Genomic DNA, 13408 nt, shown 5'->3' on the forward strand with positions numbered 1-13408 from the left:
TCTACCTAAGCTAATTTACTCACACAATGCCATACCAATGAAATCACCAAAAAAAATTTTATAGAGCTAGAAAAAATTGTAACAAGATTCATTTGGAATAGCAAAAGGTCCAGAACATTAAGGGAAGTAATGAAAAGAAATGCAGGGGAGCTGCTGTTCCAGATATTAAATTTTATTATAAAGCAGCAATCATCAAAACGATTTGCTACTAGCTAAGACATAGAGTGGTGGATCAGTGGAATAGGTTAGGTATGCAAAGCACAGTAGTCAATGACTATAGTAATCTACCATTTGATAAACCCAATGACCCCAGCTTCTGGGATAAGAACTCGCTCTTTGACAAAAACTGTTAAAAACAAATGGAAAAGAATATGACAAACTAGGCATAGACAAAAATCTCACACCATATACCAAATAAAATTACAATGGTTTCATGATTTAGAGATAAAGGTTGATACTATAAACAAACTGGGAGAACAAGGAATAATTTACCCACCACATTTATGGAGAACAGATGGATTCAAGACCAAACAGGGATAGAAAACATGACAAAATGCAAAATGGATAATTTTGATTATATTAAATTGAAAAGTTTTTGCACAAAGCTAATGTAACCAAAATTAAGAGGAAAGTAGAAAACTAGGAAAGAATTTTTACAGCCATTGTCTCTGATATGGGCCTCATATGTAAAATACATAGAGAATCAAGTCAAATTTTTAAGAATACAAGTCATTCCCCAATTGACAAATGGTCAAAGGATATGAGTAGGCAGTTTTCAGATGAAAACATTAAAGCCACTTTTACTCATATTGAAAAAATTCTCTAAATCACTATTAATTAGGGAAATGCAAATCAAAACAACTCTGAGGTACCACATCACACATATCAGATTGGCCAACATGACAAAACAGGAAAATGATAAATGTTGGAGAAGACGTGGGAAAATTGGGACTTTAATGCATTGTTAGTGGAGTTGTCAAATGATCCAACCATTTTGGAGAGCAATTTAGAACCATGCCCAAAGGACTATAAAAATGTGCATACCTTTTCACCCAGCAATAGCACTTCTAAGACTATATTCCAAAGAGGCCATACAAATGGGAAAAGGACCCATATGTACAAAAATATTTATAGCAGCTCTTTTTGTGGTTGCCAAGAATTGGAAATTGAGGGAATGTCCACCAATTGGGGAATGGCTAAACAAGTTGTGGTATAGGAATGTAATGGGATACTATTGTGCTATGAAAAAGGATGAGCAGGTGGCTTTCAGAAAAACCTGCAAAGACATGTATGGTCTGATGCTGAATGAAGTGAGCAGAACCAGAACACTGAACACAGTAACAGCTACATCGGGTAATGACTAACTTTGATAGACAGCCTTTCTCAGCAATGCAGTGATCTAAGACATCTCCAAAAGTCTCCTGATGAAAAATGCTGTCCTCATCTAGATAAAGAATTATTGAGTTTGAATGCAGATCAAAGCATACTATTTGCTTTTTTTTCCTTCTATTTTGTTTTGTTTCCTCTTTCTTGTAGTTCCTTTTATTGGTTCTAATTCTTTCTTACAACATGACTGATGTGAAAATATATTTGACAGGAATACATATGTATAGGCTATATCAGATTGCACACCATCTTGGAGAGGGAGGGAGGTGGAGAAAAATTAAAAACTTGAAAGCTTATGGTAATGATTGTTGATAAATCAAAATAAATTAATTAAAAATAAAAGAGATACAGTTCTCAAAAGTTACAAGTATCATCTTCCCTTGTATGCATGTAAAAATTTTTTCCTTAATGAATAATGTGGTTTTTTTTTCCTGTTTACCTTTTTATGCCTTTACTGTGTCTTTTACTTGAAAATCAAATTTTCTTTTGAGCTCTGGTCTTTTCATCAGGAAGGTTTGGAAGTCTCTTATTTCCTTAAATATCATCTCCTCCCCTGGAAGTTTATGGTCATTTTTGCTCGGTAGTTGATCCTTGGTTACAGTGCAAGTTCCTTTGCCTTACAGATTATTCTGTAGCTTGTTCCGAGCCCTCTGATCTTTTAATGTAGAAGTTGTAAGATTGCCTGTAATCCTGACTGTGGGTCCATGGTAGTTATATTTTTTTTTCCTGGCACTTGCAGTATTTTCTCTTTGACCTGATGATTTTAGAATTCAATTTGGAATAAATTTGGAATTTGGCTACAATATTCGTTGGTGTTTTCAGTTTGGGATCTTTTTAAGGAGGTGATTGTGGATACTTTCAATGACTATTTTACCTTCTGGTTCTAGGACCTCAGGCCAGTTTTCTTTGATGATTTCTTAAAATATTTTGTTCAGGTTATTTTTTCCATCATGACTTTCAGGTAGACCAATAATTTTTAAATTATCCCTCATAGATCTATTTTTCAGGTCAGTTGCTTTTCCAATGAAATATTTTATGTTTTCTTCTATTTTTTTTTTTATTCCTTTGATTTTTTAGACTGATTCTTGATATCTCATAGAGGCATTAGCTTCCACTTGTCCAGTTCCAATTTTTAATGAATTGTTTTCTTTAATTAGATTTTGTATCTCCTTTTGTATTTGGCCTATTTTACTTTTTAAGAAGTTCTCTTCAGTGAGTTTTTGTGCCTCCTTTTCCATTTGGCCAATTCTGTGTTGCAAGGAGTTGTTTTCTTCAGTGTACTTTTTTTTACCCATTTGGCCAATTGCATTTTTTAATGACTTGTTTTCTACACTCAATTTTTGTCCTTCCCTTTCCAAGCTATTGACTCTCTCTTGTATACCTCTCATTTCTTTCCTCAATTTCTCTTCTACCTCTCTTATTTGGCTTTTGAAATCCTTCTTGAGTTCTTCCAACAGGAGTTTTTGGACTTAAGACCAGTTCAAATTCTCCTTTGAGTTTTCAGATGTGGGTATATTAACAATATTGTCTTCTTCTGAATTTGTGTTTTCATCTTCCTTGTCCCCATAGTAAGAATCTGTGGTCATTGTCTGTTTCTGTGTTTTACTCATGGTACTTCCCTATTTTCTGGCTCTTAAAGTTGAGCCCCCCCTGCTGGAGCACAGAGGGCACTGACTCAAGCTTCTTGTGCTGGGGTCCAGGGACCTTGTCTCTGGCTTTGTGTGCTGAGGCCGCATATGCCGGCAGCTGAAGTCTATAGACTGTAGACATCTAACAGCTTACCTGGTGCTGAGCTGGGGTCAGTAAAACTGAAGAACTGAAGTTCTTTGGGTGAGTGAGGGGTCTGGTCCCAAGAGGAAGCCTGCTCACCAAGGCTAATTTGAAGCTGTGGAAGCTTTGACTGCTGGAGGACAACTGCCTGCCTTGAACTGTGCCTCTTATACCTATGCTGAAACATGGGGAGTTTTGGCTGCTGGAGGCTACCAGTTCCCTGGCCTGTACCAGGGTACTGAAGTGGTCCTGTTGTTGGTGCTTGCCTGCTCCACCACCTATTGGTGCTCAGGATCTCCCACTGGTTTGCTGAAGTGCAGTTTGCTGCTGGCTTGCTCGGATGCCTCCTATCCTGTTCTCCTCCCCTTCTGCTGGAATGAAAGGAATCTTTCCTGTTAATCCCCCGAGCATCCTAGGCAACAAAACTGCTATGTCCCGTTTTTCTGTTGACTTAGCTGTTCCTGGGGTGATGATTTCTGGATTTTTGGGGGATCAATAAGGTAGAGTGAAAGCAACTTACTTCTTATTCCACCATCTTGGCTCCCAGAAGTTGACACTTGTAATTCTTAAAAATTGTATCGATAATAGTAGAGCTAGAAGGAAGATAGATAGATAGATAGATAGATAGATAGATAGATAGATAGATAGACAGACAGACAGAGGGTATAGGTATAAGGTGAATTTGAGGGTATGACATAAAAAGTAAGGATTATAAGAAAGAGGATTATGAGAGTTGTAGAAGGAAGGGAGATATATGATGGGGTAAATTATTTTAAATGAAATAGCAAGAAATACCTGTTACTGTGGAGGGGAAGATTGAAGGATGGGCAATGGGAATCACTTGAACCTTACTGTCCTCAGTATTGGCTAAAAGAGGGAATCATATACATAATCAGTTGAATATAGAAATCTATCTTACCTAACAGGGAAGTAGGAGCAGAAGAGATCAAGTAAGGAGTGAGAGTGTGGGGACTGCCAGAAGGGAGGGAGGATCAGAGGAGGTGGCAGACAGAAGCAAAACACTGGTAAGAAGGGAAAGGGTAAAAGGAGAGAGAGGATAGATGGGAGGAAAAATAAACTGGAGGGAAATACACAGATGGTAATCGTAATGGCAATGTGATTGGGATGAACTCTCCTACAAAGCAGAAGTAGATAGCAAAGTAGATATAAAACCAGAATCTTACAATATGTTGCTTACAGGAAATACACTTGAAGCAGAGAGACACACACAGATTAAAGGTAAGGGGCTGGAGCAAAATCTATTATGCTTTAGCTAAAGTAATAAAAAGCAGGGATAGCAATCCTGACCTCAGACAAAACATATCAAAGGAATTTACTTTACTTGTGACATGGACTGGGGCAAAGGTGACCACCATGCCTGGTTTTAGAACATCAGTTTACACCCAGCCAATAGGTACAGCACCAATACCAGCAATCTTGTAGACATCTTGGAGGGGTAGACAAAAGGGTTTGTCAGTTGGACGAGTTGGTGGAATGATGAAATCCAAAACTTCAAGCACTGTAGTTCCATTAACATTGCTATGAGTGAGTTATGAGTGACTTTCCATCTCTTGAACAAAGGCATATTAGAACTGGATTCCAGCATGTTGTCACCATTCCAACTTGAAATTTGCATAAAAGCTCCTATGTCAGGGTTGTAGCCAATTTTCTTAATATAGGTACTGACTTCCTTGACAATCTCAGTGTAATCCATTTTGTGTATACCAACAATCAGTTGTTTTACATCTAGCATATATGCCAGAAGGGCATGCTCACAGGTCTGCCCATTCTTTGAGATAGCAGCTTCAACTTGACCAACACCAGCAGCAACGATCAGGACAGCGTAGTCAGCCTGAAATGTGCCTATAGTCATGTTCTTGATAAAGTCTCTGTGTCTTGGAGCATCGATAATGGTCACATAGTACTTGCTCATCTCAAATTTCCACAGGGAGCTATCAATAGTGATACCATGCTCACATTCAGCCTTCAGCTCATCCAAGATCCAGACATATTTGAAGGAGCCCTTTCCCTTCTCAGCAGCCTACTTCTCAAACTTCTCAATGGTTCTCTTATCAATTCTACCACATTTGTACACTGGGTGACCAGTAGTGGTGCATTTGCCAGAGTCTACATGTCCAATGATGACAATTTTATTTTGAGTCTTTTCCTTGCCCATTTATGTGGAGGTTTAGAGATTGTTTTCATAACACCTGTGTTCTGGTGGCAAACCCGTTCTAAACAAGTGACCTCAGACAAAGTAAAAGCAAAAAGAGACCTAATTAAAAAAGATAAGGAAGGAGAGTACATGTTGTTAAAAAGATACCATAGATAATGAAGCAACATCAAATCTAAACATATATGTACCAATTGGTGTAGCATCCATATTCTTAAAGGAGTTAAGTGAGTTACAGGAAAAACTATAGAGCAAAACTGTCCTAGTGGGGGATCTCAGCTGTCCCCTCTCAGAACTCAATAAATTTAACCTAAAATAAGTAAGGAAGAAACTAAGGAGGTAAATAGAATATTAGAAAAGTTAGATATGACAAACTTTTGGCATGATTTAGACATAAAAGGTGACACCATAAACAAATTATAAAAGCAAGGAATAGTCTACCTGCCTAACTTACGAAGAAGGGAAGAATTTGGGACCACACAAGAGATAGACAACATTACAAAATATAAAATATGTAATTTTGATTATATTAAAAAGATTTTCTACAAACAAAATCAATGCAACAAAGATAAGAAGGAAAGCAGAAAGATAGGAAATAATCTTTAGAGTAAATATTGCTAAGGACTTCATTTCTCAAACATATAGAGAACTGAGTCAAATTTACAAGAATACAAGCCATTCCCCAATTGATAAATGGTCAAAGAATATGAACAGGCAGTTTTGAGATGAAAAAACCAAAGATATCTACAGGTGTATGAAGAAGTGCTCCCAATTACTTTTGATTATAGAAATGCATATTAAAACAAGTGTGAGGTACCACATCTCTCCGTTCAGATTAGCTAATGTGACAGAAAACAAAGAAAATGATAAATGCTGGGGAATATGTGGGAAAACTGGGACACCAATGCACTCTTGAAGGAGTTTTGAACTGATCCAACCATTCTGGGGAACAATTTGGATCTATGCCCAAAGGACAACCAAACTGTACATACTCTTTGACCTAGCAATACTACTACTACTAGGTCTGTATTCCAAAGAGATCATAAAAAAGGAAAAGGACCTACATGTGCAAAAACATTTATAGCAGTTCTTTTTGTGGTGGCAAGGAATTGGAAACCGAGGGGATGCCCATCAGTTGTGGAATGGCTGAACAGGCTGTAGTATATGAATGTAATGGGATACTTTTATGCAATAAGAAATGATGAACAGCTAGATTTCAGAAACCTGGAAAAATTTGCATGAACTGATGCAAAGTGAAATGAACAGAACTATGAAAACTGCACAGTATCGACAACATAATGTGATAATTAACTATGAATGGCTCATCTCTTCTCAGCAATACAACAATCCAAAACAATTACAAAGGACTCATGAAGGAAAATGCTAACCATGACCAGATAAAAACTCTGAATGCAGATCAAAACATGTTTTCCCTTACTTTATTCTTTCTCATGTTCTTTTTCCTTTTCATTCATTTCTTCTTTCAAAATTGTGACTAATATGGAAATATTTTTACATTATAAAACATGTATAAATCATATCAAACTGCTTACCATGTTCAGATGAGGGAAGGGGGGGGAGGAAGGGAGAAAAATTTAGAACTCAAAATCTTATAAAAATGAATGCTAAAAACTTTCTTGATATGTAATAGGGGAAATATGAAATAGTATTTAAAAAAAGAAATTGGTGTGGAGAAAGAGTCCAACTTTCTCACCACAACTAACACTACTTGCTGCCCAACTTCCACCTATAGGTAGGTAAGACAAAGAACCTGGAGAGTAACAGCACCCTTCAGACCACCAGCCCTCCTTCTAGCTGGACGTAACCCTAGGAGGCAATGCAGTGTCAGTTGTTTACTGGAGGTTGAGAAAGAGCCAGAGAAGAAAGTTCTTGCCAATAAAGCACTTAACATTTTAAAAAATGTTCAACATCAGAAACTGATATGTTTCTCAGTGGAAATGATGTGAACAGATCATATATTTTTTGATGCTTTGATACTACATTATGAGGACCACAAGAAGTTCCTTTTCTAACTTGAAGCTGAAATATTCAGTGTGTGTTAACTCCTCCAACAGAATGAGAGCTCTTTAAAGCGGGAATATATTTCTCTTTGTATACCCACCCTGCAATTTAGCACATTGCTTTGTACATAGTAAGAAGCATTTTTATTTCATTCATCTATTCCCCTAAAATCATTCATTAGAGAGTCAGAGTAGCTCGGGAAAGTGTAGGTGGGTAGAGAACTCCCCTAAGGGCAGGTAGACACAGAGATTATTATTATCTTGAGAAGAGGGTGAACAGGAAGATGAGAAGGATGCTCTGGAAAAGATACGAGCATACATAGCTAAGAATTTAGTCTCTGAGGAGAGGCAAAGAGGTATAGTGGATATGGAGTCAGAAAATTTGAGTTCAAAGCCCTGCCTCTGCTACTTACTAACTGTGTGATTTTGAGAAAGCAACTTTCTGTTCTATACATGTCTTTTCATTTGAAAAATAAGGGGTCAGAATAATTAATCTCTAAAATCCTCCCTCCCTGGCAACGATAGCTCTGAGGCTTCCAGGCCAGGGAAATTTCCATCTGCATTTCAAAATATCCAAGGCTGTGACAAATGTGGCAAAACAAGTTATGTATTCATAATTTCCCCTGTGGTTTGAAGAACTTCATCCAATTTCATGTTTGTTTCCCCCCCTCTCAAACTTAGTCAATAGTTAATAAGCATTCATTATGTTCTGAAGGTAAAATGAAAGGCTAAATACCTGTACACAAGGAGCTCATAATATAACAGGAGAGACATACTTCTACTAATCATACAAGAGTCAATCTCCTTAAAAGAAAAAGGACATTCTTTCACCTCTGTGCAATGGCCTGCTGAGCCTTAAAAGTGAGACAACATCCTCTCTATTAGTGACTCCAAGTCAGCTATTTGCAGGCTGCATTTCAGCCCACAGAGTCTTTACGTGGGTCATAGAGCCTATGAGGAAACACCTGCAGACCTCCTTAAACAATTTAGTTGTTAGTGGGTGACATGACACTTTCACTTCATAGCATCACCATTGGGGGCATTGTGACTGCCTTAGAAACAAATTAGAAAATTTTCATTGCAACTGGGTTTACTGTTAAAAGAAAAAAAAGACAATTCTAAGAAAATACCCAGTTACTATAGCAACAAGAACCTGAAAAGTAGTTTAAGAAAGATGGATTTTTTTTGGCTTCACTATATATATCCCAAAACAGAAATTCTAAAGCCTGGGCAGATTTATTTTACTATACCAATTTTTATAATCCCAAGATAATTAACATGATGACAAATAAGGAAAATCCAGTTCATTTTAACAATAGTTCAGATATAAGGAATGCTTTCAAATTTAAGTGCTTGCTCTACACAGCACCAATACTATAAGAAAGATAAAATATATAGTATTATCATCATTGCATCAGGAAACTGAGACTCAGAGATATACTATAAGGATACTGCACCATAAAGATCATAAGAAGTTCCTTTTCTTACTTGCAGCTGGAACATTCAATGTGTGTTCTCTCCCCCAATAGAATGAGAGCTTTATGAAAACAAGATAACAAGGGCAAAGAGTACTGGACCTTAACACCAGAGAGTCCAACTTTGGATCTGATGCAGAATTTCACAAAATCTCAGACATTGGAGGGTGTGTCTGCAAGTCACTTGCACAAGTTTCTGGGAGTATAAAATAAAGTGGTTCCACAAAGGGATGAATGCCAAGGTCTTTCTTGTCCAAGTCTTATCTTTTTATTCTATGTATGACTTCAAAGGAATCCAGTCCTATCAACAAGGAATTGCCTTTGTAATATACCCAACATGGAGATCATCCAGCCTTGGAGATAATTTCTGATGAGAAATTCACTACCAACTGAGGCAGGTACTTTCATTTTGGGGCAGTACTGATTGTTACAAAGCTTTCTTTACATGAATACTAAACCTTCTGCCTCTCTAAAACTTCAATACATTTTTCTTAATTCTACCCTCTATCCAAAGGAGGACAAATCCAATATCTTGAACTATAAACTCGTTCTTGATATCTTCTTTCTAAATTTCTCTAAGTCCTTCAGTCACTTCTTTTATAACATGTTTTCCATTTTCCTTAGCATTCTGGGCAATTTAATTTAGACACCTTCCAGTTTGTTAATAACATTAAAAAACAAACATGGCATTTGGAAATGAAGCCAAAACCCAGATATGGTCATGCTAGGGTGTCTCTCTTTAGTGAAACCTAAGATCCACATTAGCTTGCTTCCTTGGCAGCCATGTTACACTATTGGCTCAAATAGAATTTTTGATGCCATAAAATTCCCAGTTGTTTTTCACACAAAGTTTTACCCATAATAGCACATCTTTACTTTTGTAGATATCTGAATTTCAGGGGTGAGATTTTGAATATTGGTAATAGTAAAGACAATGTCAATAAAATGTTAAAATGTTAGTTCTTCTTTATCTACTATGAATGTTTTGTTAAATATTAGAACTTTTTTTCCTATCTTTGACATCCTAGGGGTATATACCTATTAGTGGATTCACTAATGATGAAATGAATAGATTAGTCACATTTCTTGCATAATTTCAAATTGCCATTCAGAATTGGTCATACTTTCACCCAGTATCTTTTTCTATACATATAGTCTCAACAGTGCTGATCAGTTCCATTTTTTGTCATATTTGCCAACTTAAAAGGAATGAAGTTAAAATGATATAATTGTTTGCATTCATATTTGTTTTATTATTAATCATTTGGAGATGAATTTCTTTTTTTGTTGTTGTTTTGTTTTACTTTTCAATGTGGGCAATATTAGATTGTAATTCTTCTTGGGAAAGCTGCTTATTTATATACTTCTACATTTTATCTCTTAGAAAATAGCTCATAGTCTTGTACATTTATACCAATTGTAAATAAGTCCTTAGTAGGTGACTTTTATTGAGTACATTTGAAGCTACATCTTTTTCTCACTTAACAGTCTCTCTCTTATTCTGTGAAATTGATTGTTAGTGAAAAAGCTTTATAGATATAGATATATATATCTATATCTATAGATAGATAGATATAGATGTAGATATAGATATAGATATAGATATAGATATAGATATAGATATAGATATAGATATAGATATAGATATAGATATAGATATAGATATAGATGATATAGATATAGATATATATTATAGCTTATTGTTTTTGTTGTTTGACCTTCATTCTCGAAGAGGATGGATGACTTTAGGACTGTAATGTCTTAACTTGCAAGTGAATTTGATTTATGTGAGGGAGGGCTGGCTGTGCAAAGCATCGGTCTCACTGTCTCCTCCAGAGTCACTGGAGGTCAAGAAGACTGGTGATGATGGCCCTAGATGCAGTGAGAGACCTTGGCCTTTTTAAACTAAGGCCTTTCCCAGTTCTCAGTTTGTCTGAGGCAACACTCATTCAATAATTAAAGACTAGGTAAGAATTGAGGCAAAAGATAACATAGTTTGCCTTAATAAAAGAATCAATCTGGGAGGGGAGATCCTCAGAGTTTATGCCCAGAACTGAAACAATTGCTATTTATACTAACTCTGAGCCATAAAACACCCAAACAATGAGGAAGTGAGGCTTGGACTGGGACCAAAAATTGGTCAATCAGTGAAAGGAAGAGTGACTTGGATTTAGAGGAACAGTCAAGTAGCCCCATTTGAATCACAATGAGGTTTAACAAAGCCTGTATTTCAACATCTTATAGCTTATATAGATCTTAGATATCATCTCTCCAGTCTCCAGTCTAGCCTCCATCTAGCTTATCATCTCACAAATGAAAAGAGACCCAGAGAGGTTATATGACTTATTATGACCATCCAGATGATAAGTATCAGAGCCAGTAGAGAAATCTACATTTCTTCATTTCATCTGTTTCTGTCTTGAAGAATTCCTGTGAGGAAAGGGAATGCATCTCTTCCTTTCCAGTTTTGTTACATGTCATTCCCTATATGGACCACTATGGACCAGCCAAACCAGCCTTCTAAATATTCTTGTTAATTGACAATCAATCTCCAACAGCCTGGCTATTGTACTGACTATTCCCCATGCCTAGAAGGTATTCCTTCTTATTCTCTGCCTTTTAAAATTCCTAGTTTTCTCAAAGATTAAACTTAAGGACCATCTTCTAAGTGAGGTTTTTCTTGACTGTCAAGACTTCTGGTACATTGCCCTACAAAATCACTTCATTATTTATTTTGCATAGCCTTAAATGTAATACCAACAAGAATCTAGGTGGCTCAGTGGATAATGAGCTGGGCCTGGAGTCAGGAAGATCTGAGTACAAATCTGACTTCAGACACTTACTAGATGTGTGAGCTCGGGCAAGTCAATTAACCTCTGAAAGTCTTAATCCAATGGAGAAGGAAATGACCAAGAAAAAATTCCATGTGACAGTTTGGTCCATGGAATCATGAAGAGTCAGACATGACTGAAGACTGAGTAACAGCAACATATATAACATGTTTGCCTCCTGGTGGCATATAACTTCTTGAGGTGGCATATAACTGTTTCTATTTTGTCTTTTTATTCGCAACCTAGCACAATATCTCATACATATTGGTGAGATTTATTGTTAGTTGGATTTGGGGGGGGTCAAAATATTTGAGTTTAAATCATAGCTGTGCTGCTTACTACTTATGTGGCCTTGGAAACATCATTTGAAGCCTGTGGACCTCAATATCCTCATCTATAAATTGAAGGGGTTGAGTTAGATGACCTATGACATTAATTTCAGCAGAAATCTCTGATCCTGTGATAAAGGAGCACAGGAAGTCAATTTTATTAAAATCTTGGAGTGTGGAAGTCACTTAGAAAATAATGAAGGTTTTATGCTATAGTAAGAAGACCTTAGAACTTAGATTTGGGGACAAGGTTACAAACAAGTAGAAGCTCCAAGTTTAAATTATAAACTAAACAGCAATTAATTGGGGTTCCTTGGATTCTATAAGGAACTTTAAAGTACCAGGGAGCATTTCATTTTGTGCCCATTCTTAGGGACTATCCATGTTGTAAGGAAAAGCAAACATTGATTTTCCATTTGATTGATTTTTGTCCTATAATTTCCTAAGTCATGATTCTTTGTCTCTGAAATTAGTTCAGAACTTCAACTGCTCTCTAATGAGCTAAGTTTAGAAATCCAGTTCTCCTGATAATCGCTGTTCTATTCTTGCCTCAAGGAAATCTGCTATCCTTGAGGAATGTGGATGCATACCAGGGAGTCTGGTCCAATATCTACATACCACCAAACTATACTTCAAGGATGTCTAGTCTGACCTTGCAGGTGGACTCAAACAATGAACATTTTTTAGGCACAGAAGAAAATGAAGGGGTCATTGCTAGCCCCTCATTCCCAATCCAATTAATTATATTGTTCTCCATGCCTCAGGTATGTAACCAGTTACATTGTTATTAAGCTCATGATGTCACCAATTTTAGAACCAATTGTGTTCTTTCCTGTCCTACACTGTTATGTTCTTTGCTTTATGCATCTTCATTTTCAAGTCTTTGGCTTAAAATTGAGGCAGTCATTGACCCACTCTATTTGGTAGATTTTCACCCTAGTAATAATTTTCACCCTGCTAATAGTAGATTTTCACTGTACTATTAATTTCACCCTACTAGTAATTGCTCAGAGAAATTTGCCTCAGTCACACTGGGATAAGAGATGCCTGCATTTTGATTTATATGGGTACTTAAGAGGTTGTTAGACTCCTTTTTCAAGAAAAGATGTGATTTCTTAGTATAGGAGAGGAAGAAAAACAAAACAACTGAGCTTGGTTTCACAGTTGAGACAAGCAAACTCATTTCTCTCTAGGCTACACTGAAGACTTCCTCTATCATGCCCTAACTCTTAGTCCTGAGGGCCCACTCTAGCCATGGAATTCCCATTTTAAGTACCCTCCATTCTTGTAGCCTCTCCTTCTGATTATAATGGATCTTTCCAGAACCTCAGGATTAGTGTTTACTAAAGGCACCCAGGCAGGCCACATATTCCTTTCTAAACTGTACTCTGAATTTGACCTGTCATGGAGAACCAACCTTTGT

At 36.7% G+C, this 13408-nt stretch overlaps 1 pseudogene; it reads right to left on the minus strand.

The window, feature by feature from the left end:
• Window positions 1–4418: 4418 nt before the first annotated feature.
• Window positions 4419–5332, minus strand: LOC110198600 (elongation factor 1-alpha 1 pseudogene; annotated as a pseudogene).
• Between the last annotated feature and the right edge of the window lie 8076 nt (window positions 5333–13408).

This window comes from Phascolarctos cinereus, unplaced genomic scaffold (genome assembly GCF_003287225.1).
Source record: "Phascolarctos cinereus isolate Bilbo 61053 unplaced genomic scaffold, phaCin_HiC Scaffold_2;HRSCAF=192, whole genome shotgun sequence".
NCBI lineage: Eukaryota > Metazoa > Chordata > Mammalia > Diprotodontia > Phascolarctidae > Phascolarctos > Phascolarctos cinereus.